The sequence below is a fragment of the Enhydra lutris genome, unplaced genomic scaffold (genome assembly GCF_002288905.1).
Source record: "Enhydra lutris kenyoni isolate GAN:26980312 unplaced genomic scaffold, ASM228890v2 scaffoldscaffold27, whole genome shotgun sequence".
In the NCBI taxonomy this organism is placed as follows: Eukaryota; Metazoa; Chordata; class Mammalia; order Carnivora; family Mustelidae; genus Enhydra; species Enhydra lutris.
This window is the reverse complement of record NW_019154111.1, coordinates 22,370,786-22,385,317: the sequence shown is the minus strand read 5'-3', so window position 1 is coordinate 22,385,317 and position 14,532 is coordinate 22,370,786. Positions and strand designations below refer to the sequence as shown.

Here is a 14,532-nt window from a genome sequence, read left to right as displayed (position 1 = left end):
TTTTCTTTTCTATTTTTAGTTTAATGGAAGTATGGCAATGTTTCAGCTCTATTGTAAAACCAGCAAACCAGCTTTAAGAAAACCATAACATAAGATATGAAAAGTTTCCAAATAAATTATTCTTTTGCATTCAGATAAAAATACTGGGGAAATCTTAGAAGTTATTATCTAATTAACAGGCCCCTGATTGAGAGCTTGGCTGTCTCCTACTTTTGATCTTTGGGCTTCATTTTGGACATGAAATAAAAAAACAGACATGCTGATACACTGTTGGAGAGAGAGAGAACAAGAGGTCTGCAGCATTAGTACCAAATACAAACTGATTGTTGACACTAACAATTAATCACTTTATTCACCCCCAAATAATAAAGTCTCTACTCAGTTAATAAGATGACTCCAGTATTTGGCGTTTGTTGGGAGGTATTATGTGTGTGGTGGTAGGAACGAATGAAAAAGAGGAAAGTGATAAAGCCGGTGTTTTCAAGATACTATACATGTGAAAGCAGCATTTTAAAAATGCAAAAGGAAACATTATAAAGTACACTTAGTAACTGCCACAGATAAACTGAAGTATGTTCACAGGAGAGCTAGCAAAAAATGATAAAATCAAACTACGCTATCCGAGGAGAAAAGAAACTGGGTGTATTAGTTTATTAGTTTGCAGAAAACAATCTCAAGGGAAATATGTTAGCAATTTCATGTGTTGGAAGGACTGTCATTTGTGGAGAGGATATTCTGACAGCTCCTGGTTTCTTAAAAGAACAAAACCCATGTATCTCAGTTTGGCATATAAAATCCTGCATAATCTGATTCCAAACCACCTTTCCTACTTATGTCTTCCTAATTGCAACCACACTAGTTTCAGACAGCTTCTTTCTTACTTCTACATTTTCTATAAATAATTTTCCTACCTAGAATGTCTTATGCCTCTCTTCTGCCTAAAAGGACATTCACTCACCCTTTCAAGATCCTTATGGATTTCTAAATAAACATCTAACTTCCTATTCTATACCTGTACCCTTATTGAAACGATGAAAAAATATAACAACAGAAATACCTTCTACAAGCTAGAGTATGTAAGAGTGTCTGCTAGATATAGGACAAGTAGGTCCAGGTAGAGAAAAGACACCAAAAATAACTCGCCACCTTCCTCCTTTAAGGTAGCTGATATCACAAGAAGTTAGGTACAGGAGATTCAAGATGTTTCCCATGGAAACATGCCTCCAAGGATCTCTTTTGTTGAAGTCTCGACAATACTCACAAACAGCTTTGACTGTATCCCTCAGAGTTCTTAAGCCACTATTCCAACTAGAAAGACAGTATTGAGCAAAAACATGAGTAATGAGGGGCGAGGCTAAATTGCATATGGAGAATACATGAAGCAGACACCTCTATTTAGGAGGCTGGTCCATTCTTTCACCCGATGTGCATGTGGTACAGCTAAAATAATGAAAGCAGTATGTTTTGATATAAAATCAAAAAGCACTGTTTCAGAAACCAACTCAGATATAAATGAGTTTTATTTACTTCTCTTATCCTCAGTTTCCTTAGCTGTAAAGCAGAAATGATGATGATGATGATGATGATGATGATAAATACTAGGGTTGTGATTCTTTTAAACTAACATATTAATTGCTTAACAGTAATTCTTAGCTTCAGAATTACTGTTGTTGCTATAATTTTCCAATATCATTTTTATATAATGAAATTTGGAATTTCAAAAGACTTTGGAAATAATCCTACAACAACACTGATTAAGAGTTTCAGAGAAAATAGGGGTTGACCATTACTTCCTGAATTGCTTCTTATAACTACTGATGAATAGTTAGTTACATAATCTTGGCATGCAGAAAGCCTTATTTAGCAAGCACCAAAGACACAATGCCATGAGGAAAATATTACTTGGTTTGCTACACAGAAATGGGAACAATTTTAATTAACAAAAATTAAAGGGCAAACAACATGGGGAAAATATTCCTGATATAAATGGGAAGTTGAATATATTTAGAATCTATAGAGCACTCACTAGTAAGAAAAATAAAAATACACTGATAAAAATATGAGAAAAAATTAAGTAATGCCTGAATGCATTTAATAAATTTTTACAAAGTAACAACTATATATCCATAACTGTACTGAGAACTGAATACAGTAGTAAAATGAGAGATACAGTATTCACCTTCATGAAGTTTATGTTTAGGAAAATTCACAAAAGCAAAGTAGAAACAGTCAATAAATATATAAATAAATTTTCCTCACTAAACACCAAGGACATGAAAATTAAATCAAGATATACATATTCACCCATCAAGTGGCCTACTTCTAAAATGCAGAATGTTGATGATGACATGGAGAAACAGGTTTTCTCTCTGATGGTGAGAATGAGAATTTTTTTTTAAGATTTTATTCATTTATTTGACAGAGATCACAAGTAGGCAGAGAGGCAGGCAGAGAGAGAGGAGGAAACAGGCTTCCTGCCAGCAGAGAGCCTGATGTGGGGCTCGATTCCAGGACCCTGGGATCATGACCTGAGCCAAAGGCAGAGGCTTTAACCCACTGAGCCACCCAGGCACCCCTGGAGATGCTTTTTACCTGGAGGGTATGGGAAATTTTTCTTATGTGATGAAAATCACATCATCAGTTTAAGAATAAGAGATTTTAAGATATATTTATGGTTCTGTAAACAGTTTAAAGAAGTTGTAATCCATTTACAAAATAGACTATTATATAACTCAAAAAATATTCTAGAATATCTTATGAAGTGAAAAAAATTTGACATCCTATTAAACAGAAAAAAATTGTTTATAGAAATTATAGCAAATATTATACCAATTTCATTTTTGTATAAAAGTTTTTATACATGTACAGAGAAAATACTGGAAAATGTTCACTAAAATAGTAACTATTTTACCCTTGAGGGAAAGTTTAAGATTTTTATTTGTTTTATGCTTTTCATATTTTCCAATGATCTACACTGAATATGAATTTTGTTTTATAATCAAGCAGAAAATTAATGGGAAAAAAAAAGAAGTAACCTCCTCTATGAAGCCTTGCTCTACCTGCCTAATCAGGGCGGATGGCTTCTTCTGTTCTCTGCGTTTTTGTTCTCACCCATTTTAGGCATGTACTAATTCTTCTTTTTTTAAGTCTACTTATTTATTTAAGTAATCTCTATGCCCAATGTGGGGCTCGAACTCAGGACCCCGAGATCAAGAGTTGCATGCCCCTCTGACTGAGCCAGCCAGATGTCCCTGAACATGTACTAATTTTATGTACCTTTTTCCGACTAGACTGAGATCCTTCAGAGTGCAGTCATTTCATCTTTTTATTTCATCTTTTCCTTCCCCCCTTTATGTTCTTCAGTTAATAGTTCAAACCCTGGAACAGAGAAGATGCTCAGTGTTATGAGTTGAATTAGGTCCCCTAAAAGATATGTAGAAGTCCTAACCCATGGTATCTCTGAACATGGGATTACTTAGAAATAGGGTCTTTGTAGATGTTATTATTCGGGTGGTATCAGTAGGACGAGCCCTAATCCAATATGAATGGTGTCCTTATAAGAAGAGGAAACACAGGCATAGATTCACAGAGAAATATTGTGTAATGATGGAGGCAAAAAAAGGAAGTGATGCATCTATAAGTTAAGAAATGCCAAAAGTTGCTGGCAACACCAGAAGCTAAGAGAAGGGTATGCAACAGATTTTCTCCCAGAATCTTCAGTGAGAGAGTGGCCCAGCCAATAAGGCAGAAATAGAAGAGAACAAATATCTACTGTTAGAAGCAATCCAGTTTGTGGTTTGTGGCACTTTGTTACAGAAACCCTACTTAGGAAACTAATATGCTAGCAAATAATTGTTGGACTGCTTCTGCATGGCCCCAAAGAATCAATTCAGAACCAGTGGATGGATTTTAGAAGGGGAAAATTCCTGCTCTTTATTAGAAAGAATTTTCTTAGAGCCATAGTGGTTCACAGGTGGGAGGTACTGAGTTACCCCTTGTGGCAAGGAATATAATCTTCTGCTGAATAAATACCTAATGAAACTGTACAAAGAAAATTCAAGCCATAGATTGTTATTTGAATTCTGCTCTAAAAATCCATGATTCTTGGGGCGCCTGGGTGGCTCAGTGGGTTAAAGCCTCTGCCTTCAGCTCAGGTCATGATCCCAGGGTCCTGGGATCGAGCCCCACGTCGGGCTCTCTGCTCAGCGGGGAGCCTGCTTCCCCCCTCTCTCTGCCTGCCTCTGCCTACTTGTGATCTCTGTCAAATAAATAAATAAAATCTTTTAAAAAAAATCCATGATTCTCAAGTATGAAATTAACAAAATAACTAGTAACTATTTGGAAGTCTGGTGTGCAATCCAAGATCCACTGAAATGAGTAAGATAAAGCAAGTTCTCCTCGTTTTAATAGGGACTGATAATATTAGCACTGGCTACTGGCATATGAATGATATGACTCTGTGATAATACTTACGCAAGTTACCTGGAACAGCAGTAGCAGGCATTCAATAAAAGAGGATGTTCTTTCCTTTACCCTTTCCAGAAGGTAAAAAGAAAAAAACCCAAAAAACAAAACCAAAACAAAACAAAACCCCACAAAACTATGAGTGTTTTGAGGTTTCCAAATTCAATATATTTAAAATAAATACCTATATATGATAAAGATAATTCATGCAATACACAAAGTTAATTCTAAACACTTAGACTTAGTGGATCTGATTAGAGCGGAAAAGATTGAAATTTGTGCACAACTGTGGCAAAATACAAGAACACAGCTCAACTATACAAAGATATACTGAGTCTCTGCAATGAGTAAAAATACTACAAGATGGGAAAGAGACATGAATTTTTAAAATTAAAAAGTTATTGAAATATAATATACAGTATTGTACTAGTTTCCATACAAAATAATGATTCAATAACTCTGTACATTACTCAGTGTTCACCAAGATAAATATACTTTTGATCTCCTTTATCTATTTCACCCATTCCCCCACATAACTCCCTTCTGGTGACCACCAGTTTGCTATTTTTAAGAGCCTGTTTTTTGGTTGGTATCTTTTTTCTTTGTTCTGTTTCTTAAATTCCAAATATGAGTGAAATCATATGGGATTTGTCTTTCTCTGACTTATCTCACTTAGCAGTATACCCTGTAGGTCTATCCATGTTGTTGCAAATGGCAAGATTTCATTCTTTTTTATGGCTGTCTAATATATGTGTGATATATATAAATACATCTTTATATATATATATATCTTCTTTATCCATTCATTTGTCAGTGGACACTAGGGTTGCTTCCATATCTCGGCTATTGTAAATAATGCTTCAATGAACACAGGGATGCATATATCTTTGCAAATTTGTGTTTTCATTTTCTTTGGGTAAATACCCAGTAGTGGAATTACTGGATCATATGGTAGCTCTATTTTTAATTCCTTGAGGAACTTCCATAGTGTTTTCTAGAGTGGCTACACCAATTTACATTGCCAACAACAGTCCACAAGGGTTCCTTTTCCACCATATCCCACTAACACTTATCTTTTTTTTGATATTAGCCTTTCTAACACATGCAAGGTGTTAGAAAAAGCAAACCACTAGAAAAAGCAAACCTCATTGTGGTTTGCTTTTCATTTCCCTGATGATTAGTGATGCTGAGTATCTTTTCATGTGTCTGTTGACCATCTGTATGTCTTCTTTGGAAAAATGTCTATTCAGATCCTCTGCTCATTTTTAATCAGATGATTTGGGGTTTTAAGGTGTTGAGTTGTATAAGTTCCTACATTTTTTTGCAATTAACTTTTCCCATTCAGTAGGGTGCCTTTTTGTTTTGCTGACAGTTTCCTTAGTTGTGCAAAAGCTTTTTACTTTGATGTAGTACCAATAGTTTAATTTTGCTTTTATTTCTCTTACTTGAAGAGACATACCTAGAAAATTGTTTCAATGGCCAATGAATGTCATATAATATAGAACTTATAAACAAATACAATGAGTCAAAAATACTGCAAGATGAGAATACAAATAGGAGTTATTTTTAATAGCACATTTCAATTATTGGAAGAAAAAATATGCTCTCTTTATTGTGCTTGTGTAGAAGAAAACACTGAATCAAAATATATTTCACTGTAAATGTTTGATGATGGGGGGTTAAAACATCCTTTGAAGAGCTAAGATGGCTGTAACTCACTTTCAGTGCTTTTTTGAGGCCTATTATTTTCTGCAAATAAACCAAATAAAAACTCATCAGTTTTATACATATATGTAAATAAATGCATGTGTATAATTACATATCTGTGTATGTATTTATGTATGTATGTATCTATACATTTACAAAGGCTTCAAATTCTTGCAGTTGAGGATATAGATTAAACACATATCCATGCATATATTTCTCCCTCGCTATGATTCATCTCTGTTAGAACTGATTTTTAATAAAATGTTCCTATCTACCAAAATGTCACTATTTTCTTCCTTCCCTGCCTCCTCCAGGAAGCACTTAGAAGCAAGGATCGTCTTACATAACCAAGTTATGTAAGGTTTTAAAAAGGTTTTGGTTTTTCCCCCCCATCACATTGATTGATTTGCAAATGTTGAACCACTCTTGCATTCCATGGATAAATCCCACCTGGTCATGGTGGATAATTTTTTTTAATGTACTGTTGGATCCTATTAGCTAGGATCTTGTTGAGAATCTTAGCATTCATATTTCTCAGGGATATTGGTCTGAAATTCTCCTTTTTGGCGGGGCCTTTGCCTGGTTTGGGGATCAGGGTAATGTTAGCTTCATAAAAAGAGTCTGGAAGTTTTCCTTCTGTTTTTATTTTTTGAAACAGCTTCAGGAGAATAGGTAATATTTCTTCGTTGAATGTTTGGTAGAGTTCTCCAGGGAATCCATCAGGTCCTGGGCTCTTGTTTTATGGGAGGTTTTTGATCACTGCTTCAATCTTGTTACTAGATATTGGTCTATTCAGGTTGTCAATTTCTTCCTGATTCAGTTTTGGAAGTTTATAGGTTTCCAGGAATGCATCCATTTCGCCTGGGTTGCTTAACTTATTGGCATGTAACTGTTGATAAAAATTTCTGATGATTGTTTCTATTTCCTTGGTGTTAGTCGTGATCTCTCCTTTTTCATTCATAATTTTATTAATTTGGGTCCTCTCTCTTTTCTTTTGGATTAGTTTGGCCAATTGTTTATCAATCTTACTAATTCTTTAAAAAAAAAAACAGCTCCTAGTTTCATTGATGCGTTCTACTGTATCTCTAGTTTCTATCTCATTGATCTCTGCTCTAATCTTGATTATTTCCCTTCTTGTGTGTGGGGCAGGCTTAATTTGTTGTTGATTCTCCAGTTCTTCAAGGTGTAAAGAGATCTGGTGTATTCTGGATTTTCCATTTTTTTTTTGAGGGAAGCTTGGATGGCTATGTATTTCCCCCTTAGGACCACCTTTGCTGTATCCCATAGGTTTTGGACCAAAGTGTCTTCCTTCTCATTGGCTTCCATGAATTGTTTAAGTTCTTCTTTGATTTCCTGGTTGATCCAAACATTCTTAAGCAAGGTGGTCCTTAGGTTCCAAGTGTTTGAGTTCCTTCCAAGCTTTTTCTTATGGTTGAGTTCCAGTTTCAAAGCATAGTGGTCTGAGAATATGCAGGGAATAATCTCAATCTTTTGGTATCAGTTGAGCCCTGATATGTGACCCAGTATGTGGTCTATTCTGGAGAAAGTTCCATATGCACTTGAGAAGAATGAATATTCTGTATATATTAGGTCCATCTGGTCCAATGTGTCATTTAATGCCATTGTTTCTTTATTGATTTTCTGCTTGGATGATCTATTACTTAGATTGGTATGTTAAGATTCCCCTACTATTAATGTATTCATATCAATATGAATCTTTATCTCAATTAACAGTTGTCTTATGTAGTTGGCTGCTCCAATACTGGGGGCATAAATATTTACAATTGTTAGATCTTCTTGGTGGATAGACCCTTTAAGAATGATGTAGTGTCCTTCTTTATCTCTGACTATAGTCTTTAGTTCAAAATCTAATTTATCTGATATGAGAATCACTACTCCAGCCTTCTTTTGAGGCCCACTGGCATGAAAGATGTTTCTCCATCCCTTCACTTTCAGTCTGGATGTATCCCTCGGTTCAAAATGGGTCTGTTGTAGACAACATATGGATGGGTCCTGTCATATTATCTGATCTGCAACCCTGTGCCATTTTAGGGGAGCATTTGGGCCATTCACGTTAAGAGTGATTATTTAAAGATACGTTTTTATTGATATCATATTGCCTGTGAAGTCCTTGTTTCTACAGATTGTCTCTGTAAATTTTTGTTCTATGACACTCTTGGGTTCTTTCTTTTTTTATAGAACCCCCCCTTAATATTTCTTATACTGCCAGCTTGGTGGTCACATACTCTTTTAAACCTTGCCAGTCTTGGAAGCTCTTTATCTCTCCATCCATTTTGAATGTCAGTCTTGCTGGATAAAGTATTCTTGGCTGCATGTTCTTCTCATTTAGTGCCCTGAATATGTCTTGCCAGCCCTTTCTGGCTTGCCAGGTTTCTGTGGACAGGTCTGACATTATTCTGATGGACCTTCCTCTGTATGTAAGGAATCTCTTCCCCCTAGCTGCTCTCAAGATCTTCTATCTAAAATTATGATTCATCAATTTCACAATCAGGTGTCTTGAGGTCTTTCTAGAAAGATTGGTTTTCTTCAACCTAGCCATTGCCTGGATAATTGTTACTCTGAATTCCCTTTCCAACATACTGTTTATGTCCATGTCCAATAGCTTTCATGGAGATGGCACAGTCTCTGAATTTTTCCTCTGTTGGGCATTCCTCCTCCTATCAATCAATGTGATAGAACAAATCAATAAAAGAAGAGAGAAGAACCACATGGTCCTCTCAATTGATGCAGAAAAAGCATTTGATAAGATACAGCATCTGTTCCTGATGAAAATGATTCAAAGTATAGGGAAAGAGGGAACATTCCCCAACTTCATAAAATCTATCTATGAAAAATCCACAGTGAATATCATTCTCAATGGGGAAAAGCTGACAGCCTTCCCTTTGAGATCAGGAACACGACAAGGATGCCCACTCTTGCCACTCTTATTTAACATAGTACTAGAAGTCCTTGCAACAACAATCAGACAACAAAAAGAAACAAAAGTTATTCAAATTGGCAATGAAGAAGTCAAACTCTCTCTCTCTTTGCAGATGACATGATACTTTATATGGAAAACCCAAAAGACTCCACCCCCAAACTACTAGAACTCATACAGCAATTCAGTAATGTGGTAGGATACAAAATCAATGTACAGAAATCAGTGGCTTTCTTATACACTAACAATGAAAATATCAAAAGGGAAATTAGAAAATTGATTCCATTTACTACAGCACCAAGAACCATAAGATCCCTGGGAATAAACCTAAGCAAAGAGGTAAAGGATCTGTACTCAAGGAACTACAGAACACTCATGAAAGAAACTGAAGAAGACACAAAAAAATGGAAGACCATTCTATGCTTATGGATCGTAAGAATAAACATTGTTAAAATGTCTATACTGCCTAGAGCAATCTATACTTTCAATGCCATCCTGATCAAAATTCTACCAGGATTTTTCAAAGAGCTGGAACAAACAATCCTAAAATTTGTATGGAACCAGAAGAGACCCCACATTGCTAAAGAAATGTTGAAAAAGAAAAACAAAACTGAGGGCATCATGTTGCCTGATTTCAAGTTTTACTACAAAGCTATGATCACCAAGACAGGATGGTACTGGCACAAAAACAGACACATAGATCAGTGGAACAGAGTAGAGAGCCTAGATATGGACCCTCAACTCTATGGTCAAATAATCTTTGACAAAGCAGGATAAAATATACAGTGGAAAAAGGAAAGTCTCTTCAGTAAATGGTGCTGGGAAAATTGAACAGCCATGTGTAGAAGAATAAAACTCGACCATTCTCTTATACCATACACAAAGATAAACTTGAAATGGATAAAAGTCCTCAATGTGAGGTAGAAATCTATCAACATCCTAGAGGAAAGGGGTGCCTGGGTGGCTCATGGGTTAAAGCCTCTGCCCTTCGGCTCAGTCATGATCCCAGGGTCCTGGGATCAAGCCCCACATCGGGCTCTCTGCTCTGCGGGGAGCCTGCTTTCTCCTCTCTCTCTCTCTGCCTGCCTCTCTGCCTACTTGTGATCTCTGTCTGTCAAATAAATAAATAAAATCTTAAAAAGAAAAGAAAAATCCTACAGGAGAACATAGGCAGTAACATCTTTGACATCAGCCACAGTAACTGCTTTCAAGATATGTCTCCAATGACAAAGGAAACAAAAGCGAAAATGAACTTTTGGGACTTCATCAATATCAAAAGTTTCTACACAGCAAAGGAAACCGTCAACAAAACAAAGAGGCAACCCATGGAATGGGAGAAGATATTCACAAATGACACTACAGACAAAGGGCTGATATCCAAGATCTGTAAAGAACTCCTCAAACTCAACGCACACAAAACAGATAATCGTGTCAAAAAATGGGCAGAAGACATGAACAGATACTTCTCCAAAGAAGACATACAAATGGCTAACAGACACATAAAAAAATTGTTCATCATCATTAGCCATTAGGGAGATTCAAATCAAAACCACATTGAGATACCACCTTACACCAGTTAGAATGGCCAAAATTAACAGGACAGGAAAAAACAAGTGTTGGAGAGGATGTGGAGAAAGGGGAACCCTTTTACACTGCTGATGGGAATATAAGTTGGTGCAGCCACTTTGGAAAACAGTGTGGAGATTCCTCCAGAAACTAAAAATAGAGCTTCCCTATGACCCTGCAATTGTACTACTGGTTATTTACCCCAAAGATACAGATGTAGTAAAAAGAAGGGCCATTACCCCAATGTTCATAGTAGCAATGGCCACAGTCACCAAACTGTGGAAAGAGCCAAGATGCCCTTCAACAGACGAATGGATAAAGAAAATATGGCCTGCATATACAATGGAATACTATGCCTCCACCAGAAAGGATGAATACCCAACTTCTGTATCAACATGGACGGGACTGGAGGAGATTATGCTGAGTGAAATAAGTCAAGCAGAGACAGTCAATTATCATATGGTTTCACTTACCTGTGGAGCATAAGGAATAATACGGAGGACATTGGGAGTTGGAGAGGAAAGTGAATTGGGGGAAACTGGAGGGGGAGACAAATCATGAGAGACTGTGGACTCTGAGAGACAAACTGAGGGTTTTGGAGGGGAGGGGAATGAGGAGTTGTATGAGCCTGGTGGTGGGTATCAAGGAGGGTATGTATTGCATGGAGCACTGGGTGTGGTGCATAAACAATGAATGCTGGAACACTGAAAAGAAATAAAATAAAATAAAAAGGTTTGTTTTTTTTTAAAACCCGAATTTCATGGAAATAACAGACAATGAAATTCTATCTAATCCCCAGCCCAAATAACTCCTGGGAAAGATTATGCATGTGTCCTGTGCAAAGGTAAGTTCATTGTTTCAACATTTTAAGAAACTAGTCATAGTCAGAAAACAGTAGGGTACAATAAATGTTTATTTAAGGTATGCCTCCAAACAGGGCTGGAACCCTGAAATGTTAGGTCTCCTTTTAAAATGTATACCTGAATTCATGAATCTTTCAGGCTGTGTCTGTACAGAGCTGCTGATTCAAGTAATTTGTTCAAATAGGCTTCTGTGGTACCTTTCTATGTTGCTCCAACAAAAATATTTTTAAGAGCAAGGAACCTTTTTCTTGAGTGAATGTTTCTACACACTGAAAAGTTTATTTCAATAATTCTGTCTTTTAGAACTAAATAAGCTGGGAAACTGAAAAGGCAAAACAGATACTTAAACACACGTACAGTTTTTAATTACATGTTATTACTTTTTAAAAAATTTCCCATAGTGGAGTGTCCACATTACCCACTCTCCCCATTAAAAAAATCTGCCAACAGCAGAGTAATGAAAATACAGGTGAGGAAAAAAAGATGCTTAAATGAATTTGAGATCTCTATCAGAGTTCTGTGAATTCCACCACACACTTATTGCACTGAGATGTTGAGGATATTGCAAAGATTTTAGAAGAAAACAGGCAGATTCACATCCTACTTCTGATGTTCAATTAGCTATGCGCCCTTGGGCAGTTAACTTCCATTTCTAGTAGTCTCAAATGCAAATTAGGTAAGTAAGACCTACATGCTAGCATTGTTGCAAAGTTAAATTAGATCCTACATAGAAGGTGTCTGTCACATGGGGACACTTAACAAATATTGACATTCTTTCCTTTTTTGCTGACTAATTGTGATAGGGGAGGTAGGAGGAATCAAAACAACCTTAGAAATACTCATCATAAGATTTTGTTTTTTTCTTTTTTCAACAGACTATTGGACAACTGATAGAGATGGTTCCAAGGAAAACAGGGTACCATCCATGCCTTTCACTTCCTTTAGTTTTGGTAGAAATTATGTGACTACAAAATAGCATTTTCAGAGACAGGGATCTGAAATCAAGTGAAAGATGAGTGAATGTGGTTGCACTAAAATATTTCTTATTTCAAAAATTTCAAGAGCATGTTCACACGCAATCCTACTCACATCATTATGTGTCTGCAGTAACACATGGATATTTGAGGCGGAGCCAGGTGTATCGCCAGGCTTGGCATAAGTGCACATGGCAAACACAGCTTGGGTGATTTAAACTTACATGTTTCCCAGTCTTCTGATAGGCTTCCTGACAGAATGCTGTGGGTGGATGGTATCAATGCCAGAAGAGCGAAGAAAAATAAAGACAAACTTCAGGGTATTATTACGGTTGGTTTCTCACCAGTGCATGGTGGCCTCCACAAGTTTGATATTCATTCACTTATTCTTTCAACAAATATTGATGAGGTACCAACTTTATGCCCAACTTTGTATGGTTGCCAACTGGAATATAGTGGTAAACAAAATTCATACTGCTCTTGCCATCAAGAACATGCAGGCTATTCAGGCTGGTATTGGAAAGAAGATGTATCTATAAGTACTTGTGAAGACGATTAGAATATTAATAAAATAGGAAGAGTGGACAGCTCCATGAACACAACTGAAAGATTTACAGACATCACTGGAATATGCCTAAATTTTCTGACGGCCATGGTGTCTTTACATTAAGATGATACACAAGTGTGTAGACACAATCATCACTTAGAATAAATAGGTAAAATAAACCAAAAGAATTAGAAATGTTGAAAGATTTTCTGATTATAAAACACTTTACATAATGAGTCTCATTTGGGTAATTCATAAAAGCATGATGATTACCATTTGTTTAGATGGAGATCTAATTTCAAGAACCTCTTTGGGAGGATGCTAAGTATGAGTATCTTTTTAAGTTGGCCTTTTAGAGATAAATTATCTAGATAATTTATCAAGGTATGATACAACTCATGTCTCTGTTTTCTGGTTTTAGGCATTAAACTGTCATGCCTGTTAAATGACTTCAGAAGACACGACCTCAGATGCAAAATAATGAAACCCAGCCTGTAAAATTAAGAAAGATAACTCAAAGGAAGTTAGGTATATTAATAAGTAGTATAGTGTCTCTGGGCAGAATAGGGATCAATACATATTGATGGAGTCTTTCTTTGGTTACAATTTAAGGCTTGCTCTGCTGCTTTCTGCTAATCACTAAAAGGTCCTTAACTGGCTTTGGACAAATTCTGGTCATTTCTTGGAGTTCTAAAATGATTCTTTTTCCTTTCATATTGTCTAAGAAGAAAAAAAAATTATATTTGCATAAATGTATTCCTGTGTCTTTTTCCAATCAGCAATAAACAATTTCCTATATTATTTCCAATATCAAGGCCTCTTCTTTTTCTAATGTAAGATTTTTAATTCCAAGGTATTTGGAGGTAGAAAGGGGAGGAGGCTGAAACAGTCACCTGGAAACTTAATTTCATTTCTTAGTTTCCCTGCCCCTTCCACCTCCGGCCCTTCACACACTCATGTTGGCTCATAGATTTCTTCATATGTAACTTCTGAGAAAAACTGTAACTTAGTTTCTGTGTTCTAAGTCCAGTTTTCAGACTCAGCATCTTCTAAATCCTCTTACTTTGATCCTTGCTTTCACCAAGCTTTCCAGATAAGGAATGTTTTACTTTAAAAGTACAGATCATTGGACCTTAGTATAGCCAACTTCAGTTTTTCAAAGTTTCTTTTTTGTCAACTCAGGGCTCCTTTTTTTTTCTTAACAACTTTTTAGTGAACTTCCTAATTTTGACATCTATGCAGAAAATGTATCTATTTTTACTTTGTGTCTGTCTCATGTTGTATTATTAGGAAAGAGCTTTTCAGTATGAATTTCATGAGATCAAGTGGATGACTAATTCCCATCACACGATTGTTGGCAGGTTTCTTAAACTCCTCCTCTAATTTCTGAAGATACCTCTTACTCTGTGGTCTGTTGCTCGACATCATTTGCTATGCAGAAGAGGTTTAACAGAGTTAAATACAGAGTTAATT

At 36.2% G+C, this 14,532-nt stretch overlaps 1 long non-coding RNA gene across 1 annotated transcript in view; it reads right to left on the bottom strand.

Annotated features, from left to right (window-relative positions):
* Nucleotides 1-3,282: 3,282 nt before the first annotated feature.
* LOC111152122 overlaps nt 3,283-14,532 on the bottom strand; it is a 34,687-nt gene continuing 23,437 nt past the window's right edge. The window contains exon 3 of the long non-coding RNA XR_002640903.1: nt 3,283-3,378. This is a non-coding gene — a long non-coding RNA (uncharacterized LOC111152122). The remainder of the gene's footprint in view (nt 3,379-14,532) is intronic.